Genomic DNA, 21,872 nt, shown 5'->3' with positions numbered 1-21,872 from the left:
ATGTAACTGGACACCCCCTGGTGCCTGCCTGCACTCACCAGCTGCCACAGAAGGGATCTGGCCAGCCACAGGACTCACTGGTACTGAGGGGGGGGAGGCAGAAAATATAGGGCAATTTGCCCGTTTCTAAAAAAAAGTTGGGACACATGCAGGAGGGCTTAAATACGGGACTGTCCCTTTAAAAATGGGACGTCTGGTCACCCTTTCTAAACCCTTTTGGTAATAATGACAATATGCACTTAATACAGGACTTTTTATCTCCAAAGCACTTTACAAATATTAGCTAACTCTTTTCCAACACATACACTGGTCCCTTTATCTAGCAAATCCTTTTTCTATGTATTCTTGCCATGATCACTAGTCAGACTAATTCTAACCACCTTACTACCTACTTGCATTTTCAGTTTCCAAGGTCCAAATCCTGAAATCAATGTGAGTTAGGCACCTACATACATTTGAGGATCTGGACCCTTTTAAAGTGTTGCCAACTCCACATAGCAGGAAGTCACCAGACAAACCCTGAAAAGTTGCTAGATGTAGCTGTTTAAGCACTCAAAAGGAGTAAAAAATGTCACCAAACAAAACGTCCAGAGTGTGTGTGTATATGTATATATATCTATATCTATCAATCTATACACACACACACATATATATATCCAGGCGAGTACAGCCACAAAACCATTCACAAGAAGCTCAATAGTGTTAATAAAATCCATTCCATGCTCTTCTTACTACATTCTGCTGTGCACCAGAAGCAACTACACCAGTACACTGTCAGTATCAGGAGGGTGCCCTCGCTCATTGGGAAGGAAACTGCAGCCCTCTGCTCCTTGGGAAGGGCATTCTGTACACTGCAGCCCTGGTTGGCTGGGGTTGGTTAATTTCAGCTGAGCCTTCAGCCTGGATTTGAACCGACAGGTTAGTGAAAGGGAGAGTCCAGAGACCCAGGGGAAGAGAACATTCACCTGACCTGAGCTCAGCGCTGCCTGGAGCCAAGAAAGAAGATTTAAAAACAAAAATCCTCTAGCCGGACCCCTTCCCCACACTTCCAGGGTTTCATTTCTGAAAACAGCTGGGCAGCTAATCCCAGGCGGCCAAGCCAGGGGAAGGAGTAAAGGGGAACTGAAATCAAGCTAGCTCCACCTTTCATCCTGTAGTAAGGGCTTTACTCCTGGAGGCACGGTGCCTCCTGTCTCATTCCACCCCACCTTCCATCCATGCCCCTCGCCTTGCAGCCTAGCCTACCTCCTCCACCCAGCCCGCTTCATTAGCTATTTTTCCCTGCATCACAGGGTGTGCTACCTACTACAATGGAGCAGTGAGAAAGAACACATTTGGGTAAAAACCCTGACTAATGTGCTGCTCTCTCCAAAGTGCACCTGGCTTTAGCAAAGTATTTAATTAGCCTCCACAGACTTCTTTTTCTCACCTGCAGATTATAGTGATCTCAGCCCAAGAAGCCCTGGAATGCGATTCCTTCTGAGGACATGCTCAACTGAGACGTAATGACATTGACTTGGTGTGCAACAAAATGTAGTAAGAGGAGCATGGAATGGATTTTATTAACACCACTGAGCTGCTTGTGAATGCTTTTGTGACTATACATATTGGTGACTTCTTTCTCTGAATGTCACTAATTGGCAGTGGAAGTCACTAGATTTGTCACTGGTCACTTATTTTCTCGCTAAGGAATCCAAAAAGTCACTAAATCTAGTGACAAAGTAGCTAAGTTGGCAACATTCTCCTGGGAATTAGGGTTGTTCTGTGGCAGCTGTCCAGAAGTAAGCAAATAAAAACTAGACCTCAAAATCCAGATATGTAAAGCATGTTCCACTCTGCACCTTAGGACACCGTGTAAGGAGTATCCCAGCATATAGAAAGTTGCAGGAAACAGTCTCGCTTTGAAACAATCAAGGCTTAAACTGGCTGAGCTGTCTGGAGTCACAGAACCAGTCAAAAGAAAAGATAGTTTAGTTGCTGGTTAAGGGAACATTATACTAGCTGTCCAAACTGTAAAAACTGCATTGGTGGAATTTTATTAATCTGTAGAGAATGACAGAAGCTTTTCCTTACAGATTATTATAAGCCCTGGTGACAAGAGAAACCCACAGACACACAACTCTGCTGGCCTCTCAAATTCAGACAATTTAGGATCGATTGCTGATTTTGCTAGATTCTCCAGAAGTCTAATAATGAATCTTTTTATACCTTAGTCACTATGCAGTTTATTGCATGACCTGGCTGGTTTGTGTGGCCTCATGGTCACAAATACATCCAATTGTTACCCTATTTACCATGTGTGTATTAATTCTTTCCTTGCAAAGTATACATGTACTGTAGGCTTATAGCAAGAGGATGGTTCCCTGCAGCTTTCACTCCTCAGCCCAGCCTCATCCTCCATGCTTTCCTTGCTGCCAGTTCCTTCAACTTATATCTGCCCAATTACATGAGTAGCCTAGTGATTACCACCCAGGTGCTCATAATCCCCCTACAGAAAGTATTTAATTGCTCATAGCTGAGCTTGCAGCCTTCTTCATGCTGCAGCAACATCAGTGACCAGGATGCCACTAATAGTGCCTTGTCACACGTTTCCCCCACTCCTCATTTCACCTGAGGCCTTTTCTTGCCTCCTGAAGAGGTCTTCTTCACTGCTTCTGTTCCACCCTCTTTACAGGGTTGGGATTCTACTAGAGTGCCTGGGCCCTTTGGGGCTGGCCTTCTCTAGACCACCAGTGACGGTCTCCTGCCTCCACCTTCAAAAATTATATTTTGAGGCTGGAGGTTTCCCCCACAGCTCAATCTCAGCCCATCACACCAATCACATCCTGCAGATCTCTCCTCCAGGTTTATATCTACCTGTGTCAATTGTCCCTCTAGAGCAGGGGTCTCAAAGAACCACCCCAATGTGGCCCATGGGGCTCCAGCAATTTTGGGGCCAGGTCTCTTGCGTGGCACCGCCTCCCACCCCGGGTTCTTCCCCCCCGTGTGATTTAAAATGGCCCACATGGGTGCCAGTCCCTCCCTGTGGCCCAGGGCGGGGCAGGGCTGTGCCTCTGCACCCTGCCTTGCCCCATACATGGGAACAGGCTGCTACTGAATCTGCAACACGCTTTGTCATTCTTCAGCCTACTTTGACAGGGATCATCCTTAGCCCAGGTGCCCCTTTTACACCTGTCCACCCACAGAACTCCACGAACCCACAGTCCCTATAGGGCCAGTCTCTCTTCATGTGCCCTTTGCCCCCACAATGGCAGGAAGCAACTGCACAGGTAACTGGGACACCCCGTTTGCCCCTTGCAGCCCCTTCCTGGACTTAGCTGCATGAGGTTCTTCCACCTTCTTTCCCCCATCCTTGGTCATAGGGGTATGAAGCTCTTTCCATGGAAGAACCACCTCCACCAACTCCTCTCTTAATTTGACTGCAGTGCTGCCTCTAATGATTTTGGCTGATGCCTACAACCCAAGCTCCTGTAGCCTTGGGGGGACTCCGTGTAAAGAGTTCCAGAACAATGGAGCCTCCATGTCTCATCTATCTGGCCAAAGCCCAGGGCCGCCCAGAGGGGGGGGGCAAAGGGGGCAATTTGCCCCGGGCTCCGCAGGGGCCCCCAAGAGAACAGGGGAGGCTCCCGCCTCCGCCCCTCTCCTGGAGCCTCAGCGCATCAAGCGCCGAGACTCCGGCCGAGCCCCTGAGCCCCGCCCCGATCCGCGTGGTGAGGGGGCGGGGCTGGGAGCTCCAACGGGGCCTGAGCCCCGCCCCGCTCAGAGCGGCGTGGGGAGGGGGCGGGGCAGCTGCCTCCGCTCGGCGTGGAGCTCCCAGCCCCGCCCCCTCACCACGCGGCTCTGAGCGGGACGGAGCTCAGGCCCCGCCGGAGACGCGCTCGGTAAGGGGCCGAGGCCGGGGCCGCGGCCGGCCGGGCGGGAGAAGCTGGGGCTGGGGCTGGGGCTGGGGCGGGAGGCTGGGCGGGCGGGCGAAGCCGCGCCGGGGCGGGCCGCGGCCGGGCGGGGAGAAGCGGGACCCGCCGCTGAAGCACAGCCCAGTCTTCGGCGGCGGGGGGCCCCATCTGTTCCGGGACCCGCCGCCGAAGTGCCCCGAAGACCCGCGGCGTGGGGCTTCGGGGCACTTTGGCGGCGGGTCCCGGAACAGAAGGGCCCCCCGCCGCCGAAGACCCCAGGCCCCCGGAATCCTCTGGGCAGCCCTGCCAAAGCCATCAAGTAGCCCAATCTGACAATTGCTGTGCAAAGGCCCTGGGACGTATCCTGCTGTTCCACGTGGCTGCCCTGAATTTCTGCAGGGTATTTCTCCTCTGACAGCCCACCCTCTCTAAAGTAGAGGTCTTTGGCAGATCATAAACTTTGGCCCATTGCTCGCTCAGGGCCATAAAGGCCACCTGAGCCTCACCAGCTAGATAAGGGGCCCACACACCCTTGTCCCATCTGGCACTAGTAGCCACCAGCTCAAAGGTTAGTAAAAAGATGTCAGGGTCATTCCCCAGGCCCACCATTTGATTTGCAGCCCCCTCATTAGAACTCACCAGCCTCTGCAGGAACTGTTGCTGTACATGGACCTGCTCCTTGATGAACTCTGGTAACTTTTGCTGCTGCTCCACTTGCTCACCCAGAAGCACTTTCCTCTCTGCATCTCTTTTTGTTGTTCCACTAACCAGCACCGTGTCTCATGCATAGTGCCCAGATCTCCTGCCTCTGCACAAGGCACCCCTCAAATCTCCTCTGAGCTGAGAGGGTTAATGATCCTAGACAAGCCCCCAAGTCACTCTGTCACTATCCAATGTACCACACTGCCTGGCCAATTCTCATGGTCACAAACACACACCCAGTTGTTACCTTATTCACTATGTGTGTATTAATTCCTTTCCTGCAAAGTATAACAGGGTGCTGTAGATGTACAACAGTAGGCGGCTTCCCCACAACCTCTGTGCAACAGCCCAGTCCCATCTTCTGATATTTCCTTTTTTACTTCCTTCTGAGTCTCCTGTTTCTTCCACTTATATCCTCCTAATTACATCATTAGCCCAGTGATTCCCACCCAAGTACTCACGGTCCCCCAACAGAAAGTGTTTAATTGCTCATAGCTGAGCTTGCAGCCTCCTTCATGCTGCAGCAACATCAGTGACCAGGGTGCGACTCATAGTGTCCTGTCACATACCCCTTCTCATTATGAGTCTGGGCCATGCAAACCTTAAGGCACTGATATGTTTTTAGTCTTGTATCCCCTGAACAGGGTTAGATAACATGGTTAAAACCAATAGTGGTCCCCATGTTGCTAGCACTGGTACTCTAGCAACCGTGGGCTTTCTTAGGCCTGCCTCTAGGCAGATTGAAACAGCAACACCAAGAGAGGTGTTAACTTTGAGGGTGAAAGGGGAGGTTGTATTGACATCAGCTAACAGGCATTGGACTCCCACCATGAGAGCTGGAGGATGTCATGGATTCTCAAAAATAAAAAGGTCCAGCAGCAATGGAGTCAGGTCCATTGAATCAGTTAATAACTTGTATTAGAATATAAGATGAAATGTAAGTACAGCAGAAGCTAAATATTTCACACAGGTGCCTATCAAATTCCAAAGATTATTTACAGGGAGGGGAGGAAAAGGAAGGAATTGCTCACAGATTTCTTTTGACTCATTCATGTATCTAGGATGATAATAGGCCATGTCACTCTGTCTGGTGTGGCTCCCCATCATGCATGCCAAGGGCAGACGGTCAAGAAACAGGGCACTGACCCCAAACTGATTCTATCATTAGATTTCACCAACCCAGTAACAAGTGTGAATTCCTCAGGCACTATAACAGCCTTAATAGGAAACCACAGACAGTCCCTTCCTTGAACGCCGATCTATCTTGCCACCCAGGCAAACCTGCCTCTGTGATAAATGGTCCTTTACACTGCACACAACCCTCCCCTCCCCAATAATATTTAGCTTCCTTCCAGTCCCAAAGAGCAGTCACTTACCCCAGGTCAACTCTACTCAGATCTTCAGATCTCAAATCAAAGAGATACTTGCAGCCAATCCTGCAACAAACTTAACTAAAGGTTTACTAACTAGGAAAAAGAAATGGAAGTTATTTATGAGTAAGGCCTTCCAAGTTCATGGCCACAAAAAACGTGTCTCAACCATGAAATCTGGTCTTTTGTGTGCATTGACCCTATTCTATACAGATTTCACAGGGAGACCAGCATTTCTCAAAATGGGGCTCCTGACCCAAAAAGGTGTGGCAGGGGGGTCACAAGATTATTTTAGGGGGGATCGTGGTATTGCCACCCTTACTTCCACACTGCCTTCAGAGCTGGGCGGCTGGAGAGCAGCAGCTGTTGGTTGGGCACTCAGCTCTGAAGGTAGCGCAGCAGAAGTGCAGAAGTAAGGTTATCAGTACCACAACCCCCTCTTACAGTAACCTTGTGACCCCCTCTCCCACAACTCCTTTTTAGGTCAGGACTCCAACAATTGCAACACCATGAAATTTCAGATTTAAATAGCTGAAATCATGAAATTTACAGTTTTTTAAATCCTATGACCATGAAATTGACCAAAATGGACCATGAATTTGGTAGGGTCCTATTTATAAGGTTAAAGCAGGTAAACATACGCACATAAATGAGGTAGAATCTTGCATTCAAAATGTAAGACATTTCTATAATAAGCAAGCTTTTACATCCTTTAGGGTGGTAAACACAAGCCAAGGAGCATAGGGTTTAGGAATCTTTGCCCCTCAGAATCCAGACAGCATAAACATAGCAAGTTCTCCTTAACAGGCATTTTTATTCCCTTCCCCCAGCATTCAAGCTGTGATGGGACATGGGCTTGTGCACAGAACCTCTTCAGGGGTGTGGGAGAAGCAATCAACAAAGTCTTTTGTCCACTGATGTCTGTAGGCCTTCTTTTGTTGGGGAGAAGATAACACCTCTTGTGGTGAACTAGCATTTTGCACTTGATAATGCTTCTCCCCTGGCTGTGCCAGGTTTACAGGCTTAGCAAACATTTTTGTGGTTACAGAGCAAACATTTAAACATTGCCCTAGAACACAGGATACAGATATTATAAGTAGGAGTAGAACATGCAGCATCCCACAAGCATTCCATAAAGTCTAAACACAACACACATTCTCATAACCCTAATATCTATTTCAATAATACTAACACACAGGTGAACCAGACTGATTTCCAACTATGCATTTGTCAGTATTCAGTAAGGCCCTGGCATGAGCTGGCACCTGGTCTGCCAGCCTCATGGGCCACATCTCATTCCAACACACACGTTATACAGAGAAATCTTGTTATTAAAATGAAAGCTTTTCTTGTAAGAAAAGCTATATGGGATCAAGTTCACCCTTGGAGTAATTAATGAAAGGAGATACACCATGGCTGAATTGGTGCCCATCTCTCTATGCAATAGTGGTTTGTTAAAGAGGGGTGTATTTTTACTGAGAAAATGTTTGTTTCTTCTTACGCTAATTGTTTTCTGGCTGATTTTCATTAGAAGGGCTGATACTTCTCTGGTATTTAATCTGTCCTACTGCAAAAATAGCTAGACGTGTTATAGCTGAGACTCTTTCTTTCAGCATTTTCATTATAATCCCCTCTTTCCAGACGGTTGTGACGCTGCAAGAAAATTTCCTTCTGACTGAAACTTGGTATAAAACAAAATCTCTGTACAAGAAAGATTTTTTAAAAAATTAAAAGCTTAAAAAAAATCAATCAAGTCACTTTAGAAACAAGTGATCGGGGGAAAAAAAAAACCAAATTCTTTGTGGTTCCAGATCAATAATTGCTCACCACTCTAGAAGAAACAACTGAGTTTTTAAAATCTGACATTTCAAAAGCTCTTAGAGCAACCCCAGGTGCTTAAAGTGAGGCTCCTAAATCTAAATTTAGACACATGGATAAGAGGAGAGCCTTCATTTTCAAATGTGAGGAACACCGCAGCTCCCATTGACTTCATGGGATTTGTGAATGCTCAGCACTTGGGCCAACCGGGCCACATTTATTTAGATGCCTAAACATGGGTTTAGGAGTGAAATCCTGGCCCCTTGACATCAATGACAAAATTGCTATTAACCTCAGTGAGGCCAGGATTTCACCTTAAGTCAAGAGCTTTCCTGAATCAGGGCTTCAGTTAACTTGGTGTGAGAACCATAGAGACCTTTTGTATTCTGAAAACTCACTCCCCATTGCTGTGAAAAAATTTAATTGGGTTCTTGTATGATCTTGTGGGCAGTTGCAGGGTTTTGCAAACGGCATCACTCCACCATTTTGACTTGTCATCCTGTTCTGCTCCCATTTTTTCAGCGCTATAAGTTTTGATATCAGATTTAGCAGGGTTGTCATTCCTGGGGCTTAAAAAGGATTCCAAATAGGTGTGAAAAGTTACGTCTGTGGTGACATTCATTAGAGAGACAAAATTTAATATTTGAAATGAATACTGAAAGGATTCAGCTGGGAGCTCATGGAGTCACTACTTAAAAGTGGTCTACACTGAGGTTTTGCTTTTGGACTTTGTTTTGTTGTCAACTTTCCCAATTTAATTGTGAGTAACCTGTTTTTAGCCCCTGCTGGAGACAATTTCCCAATGAGACAAGACGTTCCAGCTAGGGTTGCCATTCCTTCCAGTTTCGCTGGGAGTCTCTCAGAATCGGGCTCTATCTCTTGGAGGCTACTGAAGCCAATCCAGGAGATTTTAGGCCACTAAAAGTCTGGTGGCACAGTGGGGCTAAGGCAGGCTCCCTCCCTACCTGTCCTGGCTCTGCTGCACCCCCCAGTGTCGACTCAGCAGCTCCCATTGGCCAGGAACTGTGGCCAATGAGAGCTATGGGGGTGGTGCCTGTGGGCAGAGGCAGTGTGCAGAGCCCCCTGCCCCTCCGGGCCGCAGGGACATGCTAGCTGCTTCCGGGAGCGGTGCAGGGCCAGAGAAGGCAGGGAACTTGCCTTAGACCCACTGTGCTGCTGACCAGAAGCCACCTGAGGTAAGTGCCTCTCACCTGAAGCCTGCACCCCCTCCTGCACCCAAACTCCCTTCCAGAGCCCACACCCCAATTCCCTACCCCAGCCCTGAGCCCCCCTCCCGCACTCCAATCCCCTCTCCTAGCTCTGAGCCCTCTCCTCCACCCCAACCCCTTTCCCCAGCCTGGTGAAAGTGAGTGAGGGTGGGGGAGAGTGAACGACTGATGGAGTGAGTGGGGCAGGGCCTCTGAGAAGGGGCAGGGCCAAGGGGCAGGGGGAGGGGCAAGGGTGTTTGGGTTTGTGTGATTAGAGAGTTGGCAACTCTAGTTCCAGCCCTGACACAATTCAGTCCAGCCCATGGGAAAACACATTATGTTTGATTGCATTCCTCACTTGCTCTCCTCCTGGCAAAGAACAGCCATCCAGAGTTGCTGCAGCAGAAAGGCAGAGCTCTCCCCACTCAGGTTACTCAGAGACTCCTCTCAGCCCCTAAGGTGAGGGGGGAGAGGGAGCAGCTGACACCATTCTCCCAGGAGCTGAGAGGAAGGTTGCCACCTGTCCAGGTTTTCCCAGGATCGTCCCATTTTTGAGGTAGCTGTCCCAGGAAATCTGTAACTTCTGTAGATATTAAAAGTCCCAGGGTTTTGGCCATTGAGTCATCTCTTGAGCTGTTGCTGGAGGGTCTTGTCTTCCTTCTCCTCCCTCCTTGCTGTTCCATGGCTCTTCCCCTCCCCACCACCCCAGCAGCAGCCATCAGGCAGCAAGAAGATACTGCTGTAGCTTCCTACCTGACCAACAAGCTGTTAAGGGCAGAGAAGAGCTCCAGGCAGCACCTCTGCAGTGCCCAGGTCCTCACCACAGTGGCAGCTGTTCCTGCTTAGCGGGTCCCTGCTCCTCCTGCCGGAAGCCATACCCTTCCCCTTCTGTACTCCCCTTCCCCAGCTCAGGGAGCTTGCAGAATCTGCTACTCACTTCTCCCTGCCCCACTGAGGGAATGTGGAAGGAGCCTTGCTTCCCCTCCCTCTTAGCTTTACCAACATGGCTTCTAAGAGGCAGCTGGTGCCAGGCATAGGTGGCCACCTTGATCAAGGCATCCAGCCCCAATGCTGGTCATGAGAGGCTCCTGCCTCATTCAGGGGGCTCAGTGTCAAGATGCACAGGCCAGAAAAAACTCAGCTTGTAGACCTCATTTGTGGTGCACCGATTGGCCCCTGGCACACCAGGCCAGGCCAGCCCCATGCGGGAATCCTGCCAAGAGGGCTGTCACCACCTGCCTTAGGGGCTGCATCTCACACCTGTCATTCCCCAGCCCCCGTTTGCCTTTCCCTCGGGTTTCTCTTCGTGCAAGGGGTTGCCATTAGGTTGGTCCTTGCTTACTCTGTGCCCTGGGTATCACGTCGGGGGGCACTTATTGTGGAGGAGGCCAAACTGAGAAGTGGGGGGGTGTAGGGCCCGTTGATGGCTTAGTGGGGGAAAAACAGGGCCATGGCCAGGTACATGGGGCCTGACAATGGCTTGGTGCTCTCCCATCAAGTGCCTCAGCACTTTAAATGGCAAAAGGTGCAGGGAGCAGAGGGAGCGAGCAGCACTGAACACACTGCCCTCCCCTCGCCAGGCCAGACTGCCCACCCCCATGCCCCACTTTTTGGCACCTCAGAGGTGGCAACCCCAGGGGAGGAGGGCACAGAAAGACCCAGCAACTTACAGTAGCTCTGTTCCCTCCTCCCATCCTATGAAAAATGGGTAGGCCCCTCTCTGCTCCTCCCATCGCTATCCCTGCAACACTAGGCCTGGGAAGAGGGATAGGGGTGAAGAATCTGAAACAGCCCCTCCGCCATCTTTGGTAGGGGCAAAAGGGCCCTTGCTGCACCTGTCCCTCTCACCCACTGCCCAGGCCTGGAATAGGGGTGCTGAAAGATGTGGAGCTGCAGGAACAGCATAGGTAGTACATTGAAGGAAAGGGGGATATGGGGCGAGTGGGAGCAGAATTGATGTGGGGGCTGAGATATGGGGATGTGACCCTAAGAGCATCCCAATGCCAAAGGGCAAGGGGCACTGGGATTAGGCAGTAAGTTTCACCAGGCCTGACTAGTTTAGTGTACCCCAACTCACTCATGTCATAATCTGTGTCATGTAAGGTATCTCTGGAAAATCAGTAACATGCTGATCATTAATATTCTTGTGTGGTGTTTGTAGGGAAAACACCCAAAGGACTCTACAAATGTGAAGGAAACATGGGACTAAAATGTTGACAAGTCTGGGGAGTGGGCACACAAGTGTTTTCCAGACAAAGGTCAACACTTCCATCCAGGTGCTATCACAGACAATTGGCAATCACCGGCCAGAGCCATTCATTGGCATATCGGAGACTGAAGGGACAGATCAATTTGCATTGCAGAAAGTACCAGCAGGGAAGAAACCAAAGTGGAACCTTCTCCATCAGCCTCCGTGGCACTTTTCATCCAAGCAGGGGCACTGGACTTTGAGACAGACACATTTCAAATGTTCGCTGGCCTATAAAAGAGAGGGGCAAAGAATCCTACTTTACCTTTCACCTAAGAAGACAAAGGAAGGAAGCACTTTGGACTTTGTGGGAGTGGTCAGCCATGTTGCTGGAAGGAGGAATGGTAAGTCACTTACCTTAAACCCAGACTGTAATTTTGATAAGTCAAAGTCACTAGATAGCATTTTTCACTGGTATTTGTTTGCAACCATTTCTATCTTTCTCACATCTCTGACTGACAAAACAGGGAGGGATAGCTCAGTGGTTTGAGTATTGGCTTGCTAAACCCAGAGTTGTGAGGTCAATCCTTGAGGGGGCCATTTAGGGATCTGGGGCAAAAATCTGTCTGGGGATGGTCCTGCTTTGAGCAGGGGGTTAGACTAGATGACCTCCTGAGGTCCCTTCCAACCCTGATATTCTATGATTCACCGACAAAAACTCCAACATGGACAGAGTTATGTCAGCGGGAGAGCATCTGATGTTCATTGGGGGTGGTTTAATTATGCCGGCAGGAGAGCTCTCTCCCATTGGCATAGAGCAGCTACACAGCAGACCTTACAGCAATGCAGCTGCAGTGGTACAGTTGTGGCACTGTAGGTAGTATAGACATAGTCTGAGTGTCAATAATTTTTTTAATTGCCAAAGAAACTGACGATAGAAAATGTGGCTGTTGTGCACGCACTGGAAATACCTTCTTGTTATGTCTTATACACCTCGAGGTAAGACCTATTTAAATCATCAGAAAGAAGACTCAGAGCTGTTAGAAATTACTCTCTGAAATTAGTTATTTCAGTCCAGAATAGAGTCTTTAGAAACCAAAGAATGAACAAGTTGCATTAAAAAAAATGAAATAAAAGGACATTGAAGTCATGACTTTAACTTTGCAAAGAAAAGAAAAGACACTCATAGGTAAGGCTGATAAAATGTAATATCTAGTCCCAGGTGGGGGGGTTGTCTTCTCTAAGAAGAAACAACTGCCCTTGTGAGAATAGATGTTTGAGGTCTGATTCTTACTGGTGAATTTCTTTTCTTTTAAAAGTTTCATCAAGACTCATAATGCATTTTTAATCTAGCTTTTAATAAAGCGACTAGATGACAAACTCTAAATGACAGTATGTACAGTACAAAGTATGATAGAGAATAGCTTTAACGCATTCTGTTTATCCATGAGATACAGAGCGATGTAATTCCAGGCTCTTTATTCCAACCAAGAATTCACATGTTTGCGTGTGGAAATGCAGTCTGTATGATGGCTCACTCGGCTAGGGTCCTGCTTTCCATCTCATGGTGGGTGGGTGGGTGTGTGTGTGTGAAATAGCAACCCTTGCATTTATCTAGCAATATACATTTTTAAAGCACTGTACTAAAATATTTACTAAATCTAAGAGCAGCCCTGTGACGTACATGATTATTAGTGTCTAAAAATGCACTGGACACTTCACAGAGACAAGTAAAGATGTGGTCCCTGTGCCAAACGTCTTCAAGCCAAGGCCCCAGTTTTGCAATGTGTAGCATCTGGGCAGATTGCTGAGTCTATGCAGCTCTTCAGTGGGGCTCCATGGAGGTGCAGCAGCATGCTTGTCATACTACACATCACAGAATCCGGGCCAAAGTTCAGGCCTGGTCTACACTGATGGGGAGGTTCGATCTAAGTTACGCAACTTCAGGTATGTGAATAACGTAACTGAAATTGACGTTCTTAGATTGACTTACTGTGGTGTCTTCACCGCGGTGAGTCAACTGCTGCCGCTTCCTCATCGACTCTGCCTGTGCCTCTCGCCGAGCTGGAGTACAGGAGTCGACAGGAGAGCGCTTGGGGATCAATTTATCGTGTCTAGTCTAGACACGATAAATCGACCCCTGCTGGATTGATCGCTGCCCCCCCAGGTAGTGAAGACATACCCTCAGACATAATGAAAGTTCAAGTCATAAAAAGGCAAAAGATAGTCTGGTCCTTCCTCTTGCGTTCTGAGAGTAATCAGGTCACATGGTTCCTCGGTAAGGCACATGCACATTTGGATAGTCCTATTACATTTAGGGTTTTGTTATTTGTTTACACTCACTCCTCAAAGTGACAAGGCAGATGCAAGGCTTTAAGACAAGATCTGAATATGGCAAAGGAGATGGCCTGGTGAATTGGTGTAGGGAGCATGTTCCATGTGCAAGGAGCAGCACGGAAGAAGCACAGAAGTGGAAATGGGGAAGCAATGCGCACATCAGGACTAGTGTCACTGGCAGAATGAAGAGAATGGGGAAATGTGAATGGAGACAAAGTATGAAATAGAGCAGGGGTTGGCAACCTTTCAGAAGTGCTGTGCCGAATCTTCATTTATTCACTCTAATTTAAGGTTTTATGTGCCAGTAATATATTTTAACGTTTTTAGAAGGTCTCTTTCTATAAGTCTATAATATATAACTAAACTATTGTTGTATGTAAAGTAAATAAGGCTTTTATAATGTTTAAGAAGCTTCATTTAAAATTAAATTAAAATGCAGAGCCCGCCAGATTGGTGGCCAGGACCTGGGCAGTGTGAGTGCCACTGAAAATCAGCGCACGTGCCGCCTTTGGCACCTGTGCCATAGGCTGAAATAGAGCCTGGAGCTAACTGGTGTAAGGCCTTTTAAGTAATGAAATTAAGCTTAAATTTGACTGTAGAGCAGTAGGACTTAATAGTTACATACTGGATTTGAAATGAGCTGGAATGAGCCAGAACTCTGTTCTGTCATTTCTCTGGCTGTCTTCTAGTTTATATTGATTTTAAAATTTTCATTGGGGGTGGGGGGAAATGAAGATTCTAGCCTTTGTAGCTGCAAAGAACACATTCTCTATGTGACCCAATATAGGGCTATCTTCCTGAGTCTGCAGAGAAGCAGCCAGTCAATGAGGTGTTAACTCTGAAGCATAATGTTATGTACATTTCCACCAATGCTTTTAACTGTTGAGGTTCTTACTCAGATGAAACTCCTGTTGCAAAAAAAAAAAAACCCCATAACAAAAAAACTGCTGCTGGCCTATGGCAGCCGACAGCCTCCCGGGGCTTGGGCTGCAGGACTGTTTCATTGTTTTGTATACTTCTGGGCTTGGACTGGAGCCTGGGATCTAGGACCCTACAGGGTGGGAAGGTCCCAGAGCTTGGGCTGCAGTCTGAGCTCAGATGTCTATGCAGCAGTGAAACAGCCCACGCCCTGCAAACGTGAGTCAGCTGGCATGGACCAGCTGCAGGTTTTTCTTTGCTGTGTGGATGTACCCAAAGAGCATTTGACTATGTAAGAACTGAATATAAACTAAGCAAGGCCCTCAGAATTCTGTCAGATATTAATTCATGTTCAGGCTAGAGGTCTGTAAAAGAGAGCTACTAGGCATGCAAATCATGTGGGATCACCTCAGCTCTGTTGATTTCATCTGTTGATGAAATCTATACTGTCAGTGCAAAATTATATTGTGATTTTGCTGCAAAAAAATATTGATGACAACTAGATTTCACCTTGAATAAAACAGAGACAAATCACACTATATTTGCTGGCAGAAATGTAGTGAACAAACTTGCAATGGCAGGGAGATGGGTTGGATGACCTAATAGATTGTCCAGTCTCTGAATCTGTGAAAATGTGGAAATCTCACTCTGAGTCACATCCGAGAATCTTTCTAGATACTCACAGATCTGTCCAGGTTTGCCCAATGAATACTCGCAGTATTGAGCTGTTCAGCAGACGCAGATCAAACTCAGGTTCCCTCTCTGGTTTAAAAAAAAAAACCTGAGAAGGAAGGACCCCATTTCAGTCACTCCATGCTGGTTTATGCTTCAAACTCGAATGTGAACCGTGTGGGTTTGAACTTTTAGGAAGGAAACTGCCCTGGAGAAAGAGCGGAGATGTTTATCTGATATGGCACTGAGGACAGTTTTCTGATGCTATAGCTTCTGGTTTAATTTAAGGACATTGTAATGCAAACTAAGGGACATTTCATGTTCACCTGCTGTACTGGATAGCAGATGTGGACTTCATGCTATGAGAAGGACAAACATCGGAAATGGTTGAAATTTATTTCTAAAGACTGGCCCAGATCTAAACCCTGGATTTAACCATCTCCAGAACTCTGAAATCTGAAGCCAAATCTAGTTCAAAATTTTTTTTAATAGTGGGCCCCTATCTATCTAATGGACCAACCTAAAATGCTGGATCTAAACACTCCTAAGCCTGGAATGATGGAAAACTGAATCCCAAGCCACATTTTACAGCTTGAGCCCCTCTCTGTTGTTTTATGTCTCAACAATACTGAAAGCAAGAGTATTGGTAGGCAGGGTATTTAAAGAAAATGGGACTGGATTATATTGCTTAACCAATCATAATAGTGTGACCTTCTTGGATAGCCGCCCCTTGCAAGAATGTACAATGCCAAGACAATTAACAGTTGATAAATACTTTTTTCTTAACAAACAAGTGTGATTTCTATTTTGTATATAGAGACCCTTAGGCTCTTTTCAGAGTGGAAAGAGGGTCCAGTAGTTTGAACCCAAATCAGACTCAGGAAAGCTGGGTTCAGTTCTTTGATCCACCCAAGATTTTGTGTGTAACTTTAGGCAAGCCACTTAGTCTCTCTGAGTGCCTCAGTTCTGCCTCTGTAAAATGGGGAAGACAGAGCTTAAATAAAGATACATCAAAGACTGTGAGGTGCTCAGTTACCAGGGCCGGCTCCAGACCCCAGCACGCCAAGCGCATGCTTGGGGCAGCGTCCCGCAGGAGGGCAGCAGGCAGCTCCGGTGGACCTCCCGCAGGCATGCCTGCGGAAGGTCCGCTGGTCCCGCGGCTCCGGGGGAGCATCCGCAGGCATGCCTGTGGGAGGTCCACCGGAGCCACGGGACCAGCGGACCCTCCGCAGGCACGTCTGCGGGAGGTCCTCCGGAGCCGCGGGACCAGCGACCGCCAGAGTGCCCCCCCGCGGCGTGCCGCCCTGCATGGGGCGGCGGAAATCCTAGAGCCACCCCTGTCCGTTACTATGGTAATGGGGGCCATATAAATCATTTAGATTGAGCTCAGAGGGGTTTCCATTTCCCATCGGAATATACAGGTGCTCCTCACTCCACAATCAGAACTAGAGTTAGTGAAGGCCAGGTAGGACTTGTCAGGGGGACTCATGATGCCAGGCATCAGAACAGAGGGGACTTATTGCGCTGCAAAGAAGTGTTTTTGGAAGTGTCCCAAATGGTATCCTCAAAGAGTGGGTAACAGATATTCTGCTGGTTCAAAACTCCAAGAGGAAGGGGGACGAGGGGTTGTTGTTGCTATTCTTTTTGCTGATCCCATAATCCCATCTGGAGCCTATCTTCTTTCTTCCAATGGAACTCCCGATGTGGGAGATGCAGCAAGCAATAGACTGGTGTAAAAGTGCTCAGTTCTGCAGCATGCCCTGGCTAAAGCTGGGGGAGATTAGTTCAACCTACTTTTTCCTTTCTCTCCTAAAAACAAACAAAATAATTCAGCAATCTTGCAAACCGGAGGAGATTTTAATCCCGTCCAAAGCAACCAAGAAATGAGGGCAGGAAGAAATTATACCAGCAAATGGGTCTTAGTACAAATCAAAGAGAATCTTGAGGAAACAGGTGCTGATCATTAGTGATTCAGAGGTTTGTGAGGACAACTTCCCTCAACTTTCAATGCTTGGGATTGTTATGATAGCAGCGCACTCAGAACCTGGGGGAAAGGCATGCCATGTGTTTTGCTGGAGTGAGCCCTCTGACTGACACAGGAATAGCATTGCTGAAAGTAGCCTTTTAACAAGCTAAATACACCATCTAATCTATGTAATTCTAAGACACTAGAGTAGGTTATGTGATACGCACATTTTTTTAAGAACAGTAGGATTGCAGCTTATGCTCAGTCCAATGAGTGTGCCTGCAATAGCTCATTCAGCTGTCATGGAATATCATTGATTATTAAGTGCAATATGCAAAAATTAGATCCAGATCTGGACTTTGAACACTCAAAGTTCAGGAGGGAAATTGGGAATATGGACCTGGACTTTGTGTTGGCTTATTATAAAGATAAGGGACACTTGAAAAATGTGGATCTGGATCCAGGTTGATATTTTAAATACTCCCGAAAGTACAGGGGTGTTTGGATCTGGGGTTCTTGTTCAGGCCTATATTTAGTTATTGATAGATACTTATAGCTATCCTGTCCCAATCTTCATTTTTCCCCATAACTAAAGCGGCACAATTAGCTTAGAATAGGTCCCAATTTCAGTAGTGGTCTTTTAAAGTATTTTTACAAAATGTGATGTTTATAGAAATGTTATGATTTTCTACAATGCCAATTAAAACAGGTTCTTCCCTGATATTAAAATTTCCTCACAGTGTTATGAGCCAACATATAGTGGCCTTCCTCTAGGGAGGTTAAATTGCCAAGCTCTTTGAGATAAGGATCTCAAACTCATGGGTGTGTAAAACTCACACTACTAAATAACTAATAGCGTCAATAAAGCATCGTGCGCGAGAGTCAAAAAGTGTCACTGGTGAGCATGTAAGCTGAGTGGAATGCAAAATAAATCTGCGTCACTAATTAATAAAAAGAACTTATTTTGCACATTCTTTCAGTCTTAATAGGTTAGATGAGTCACTTCAAAAAATAAAAGAAATGGGCTAAATTTTCATAAGCGCTGAATGCTCTTGGTTACCTAACTTGACTATGTCAAAAAGCGCCTTATTTTCAAAGAGCAAATGCTCAGCATTTTCTAAAACTCAAGCCCCTTTATGGTGCCTTAAATGAAGCACCCATAAATAGAGGGTCACTAGTCACTTCTGAAAATGTACATCATAAGGGAGGAAGGAGGGCCTGGTGCTTAGGGCATTAGCCTAGCACTTGGAAGGCTCTGGTACAATTCCCTATGCTGCCATGGATTTTCTGCATGATGCTGAGCAAGAGCTGTACAATGGGAGTACCCCCTCACAGGGAGAGTTGTGCTAAAATACAGCATAGCCCTTTGGAGAGATACAGGTAAAGAACTAGAGACGGCATTTTTATAAAATATTTGCAGAGTGCCTATTTTTTATTTCCTCTACAGGGGATTTTAAAAGCCCATGGGAAGATCTTTGGGGGAAGACAGGGTTCACACTTACACACACACGCTCGTGTAGGAAATAACTGAATGTATAACTGTCTTGGCCTTTTAGGGTATGTCTACACTGCAATTAAAAATCCAGGGCAGGCCTGTGCCAGCTGACTTGTGCTCATGGGGCTGTTTAATTGCAGTGTAGAATTCTGGGTTTGGGCTGGAGCCCGAGCTCTGGGACCCTCCCACCTCAGGCCAGCCTGAGCCCAGAATTCTACATTGCAATTAAACAGCCCCTAAGCCCGAGTCCAAGTCAGCTGGCATGAACCAGCCTTGGGTATCCAACTGCAGTGTAGACATACCCTCTGTCAATCATCCCCATGTCAGGAATATGAAGTGTATTTCTGATTCATGTACCTTTGGATTCCTTTTTCACTAGGACATGTCCTCTCCTTTCAACTGACATTATGCACCAATCATGGCTACCCATGTTAAAAGCTAGGCCAGCATTTTTAGCAACAGCTACTTCTCAGTTAAAGGCCCATGTTTGCCTTTAAAAATGCCAATCATTCTACAGACTCAATATCCAAACTCTGCAGGGCTTGTTAATAACAACATTCCCTAGCTGCAGTGAAAATTCATTCTGAATAAACTTTGCAAAAGAGGGCAGCTCATATATTGGACAATTATCTAGGGACTCTTTTTCTTTCCAAAACCATGCCCATACTGCTAATGTTCTCTGCTCATTTTGTTTGCTTTCCAAACAGCAAGAAGCTTAAAGAAAACAACAACCCATCAACCTTAGAACAGTGTACTCCATACTTGTCCTCTCTGAGTTCCAATTCAGATGATGAAGTTGCTGGAGTTGATAAAAGAACAACAGAGACTCTTGCCAAATTCAGCTGTCAGTTACACTTGTGTAAATCTGGACTGGAATTGCTGATTTTTAGAACAGAGCAGAATTTGGCCCTCTATTTTGAGATGGCTGGTCTCAAGCCGGAATAAAGTTCTGTAGCAGATTCCCTAGATTGTGCAGCACTTTGGTTGACAGACTGGAAAATCCTCAGCAGTCTAATTGAAATTAAAAAATGATGGGTCTGAATAAGATATGAACATGAATAATAAAAACAGTACAGTAGATCCAGTGTTATTTTTATATTAGATTTATGCTAACCCCACATTTTCAGTTTTCAATATTTTACAGTTTCTGCACTAAAGATGTTCATCATAGAAGTTGTCATCAGGGGGAGTTAGATATTTTCATAGCTCGTGGTAGGGGGGCATTTGTCACTTGGGAAAGTGTGGGAGACAGTTTGGATTGTGGGATAAGCCTGTTAGCTGATTATAATGGCTGGGAATGATTAGTGAGACAGTTAACAGTGTTGACATTTCAAACATCCATCTTTAGGTTTCAACAACCCATTGAGATGAATGGTGCTGTTCACCTCTCTCTCAGAGCTATCATTCCATGTTGGCTGCAGACTCAATAAGAGAATACTGCATTTGTTTACACTCAGTTCATATTTTCAAGGTTATGGTTATGACACTATATGTTAGAAACATCAGAGCTGGACTATAATTCTGCAAAAGGTTGATTCTGTAGCAAATTCTGCAGCCATAAAATACACTGGGACCTGTACGTAGTCTCCACTATGCTCTGCAAATGGCAAAAATATGACATTTCATAGTTTAAAAGGACCAACTCATAGACTTTAAGGTCAAAAGGGACCATTATGATCATCTAGTCTGACCTCCTGCACAATGCAGGCCACAGAATCTCACCCACCCACTCCTGTAACAAACCCCTAACCTATGTCTGAATAACTGAAGTCCTCAAATCGTGGTTTAAAGACCTCAAGGTGCAGAGAAGCTTCCAACAAGTGACCCGTGCCCCACACTGCAGAGGAAGGCGAAAAACCTCCAGGGCCTCTGCCAATCTGCCCTGGAGGAAAATTCCTTCCCGGCCCCAAATATGGCGATCAGTTAAACCCTGATTATGTGGGCAAGACTCACCAGCCAGACACCCAGGAAAGAATTCCCTGTAGTAACTCAGATCCCAACCCATCTAACATCCCATTATAAGCCATTGGGCATATTTTCTGCTAATAATCAAAGATCAATTAATTGCTAAAATTAGGCTCTCTCATCATACCATCCCCTCCATAAACTTATCACGCTTAGTCTTGAAGCCAGATATGTCTTTTGCCCCCACTACTCCCCTTGGAAGGCTGTTGCAAGAACTTCACTCCTCTAATGGTTAGAAACCTTCGTCTAATTTCAAGACTAAGTTTTCCAGGCCACCCATATATATTTGTTCTTGTGCCACATTGTTTGGAGCTTAATAATTTAATCCCCTCCTCCTCCTATCTATTTTATATATATTATATAGATATATATATCCCTCAGCCTCTCTCTTTTCTTAGTGTAAACAAGTAAGCTCTTTTGAGTCTCCTTTCATAAGAGACATTTCATCCAGGTCGGATCATCCTATAGTAGCCTTTCTGTGTTCTCTGTACAATTTTCATTCATCCTTCTTAAACATGACCTGAACTGAACCTGAACTGAGGTGTTCAAGGTGGGTGAGGTCCAGTGCCTTATAACTACTAACACCTCCTTATCTTTACTGGAAATACACCTGATCACCTCATTCGCAGATTTATTTTTTAGCTTTTTTTTTACCATCACATCATCATAGCATCCTGTCATCCAATGAATATCTATTCCCTTCTCCTCTCCTCTCTCTCCCCTGTTACTGTGTCCTGTGTCCAATTTAAAATTCTTGTTATTAATCCCTAAATGCATAACCTTGCACTTTTCACTATTAAATTTCATCCGATTACTATTACTCCAGTTTACAAGGTCATCCAGATCTTCCTGTATGGTATCCTGGTCCTTCTCTGTGTTAGCAATACCTCCCAGCTTTGTGTCATCTGCAAACTTTATTAGCACATTCTCACTTTGTGTGCCAAGGTCAGTAATAAAAAGATTAAACAAGATTAGTCTCAAAAGTGATCCCTGAGGAACTCCACTAGTAACCTCCCTCCAGCCTGACAGTTCATCTTTCAGTATGACCCATTGCAGTCTCCCCTTTAACCAGTTCCTTATCCACCTTTCAATTTTCATATTGATCCCCATCTGGAAGGTTCTCTTTCCAGTTTATAGAATGCACTCCATCTAGACTTGAAATGTTTGTACAACATAAAACTAGATACAAAGCTTACAATCAGTGATGAGCTGCCAAAATCTTAACAACGGGTTCCCTATAAAAAGTTCTGATTTAACAACGGGTTCCCTATAAAAAGTTCTGATTTAAGGGATGTGCAACAGCATGTATTTTTTGTACCAATAGGGTTACCATACGTCCA

General features: G+C 46.1%; 1 long non-coding RNA gene across 1 annotated transcript; it reads left to right on the top strand.

Annotated features, from left to right (window-relative positions):
- Positions 1–3,830: 3,830 nt before the first annotated feature.
- Positions 3,831–19,630, top strand: LOC120391446. Its single transcript, XR_005591325.1, has 3 exons — positions 3,831–3,881; positions 11,153–11,583; positions 19,275–19,630. It is a non-coding gene; the product is annotated as an uncharacterized LOC120391446 (long non-coding RNA).
- The last annotated feature ends 2,242 nt before the right edge of the window (positions 19,631–21,872 follow it).

Source organism: Mauremys reevesii, linkage group 1 (genome assembly GCF_016161935.1).
Source record: "Mauremys reevesii isolate NIE-2019 linkage group 1, ASM1616193v1, whole genome shotgun sequence".
NCBI lineage: Eukaryota > Metazoa > Chordata > Testudines > Geoemydidae > Mauremys > Mauremys reevesii.
Note: the sequence above shows the minus strand (reverse complement) of the source record. Positions and strands in the feature narration are given on the sequence as shown.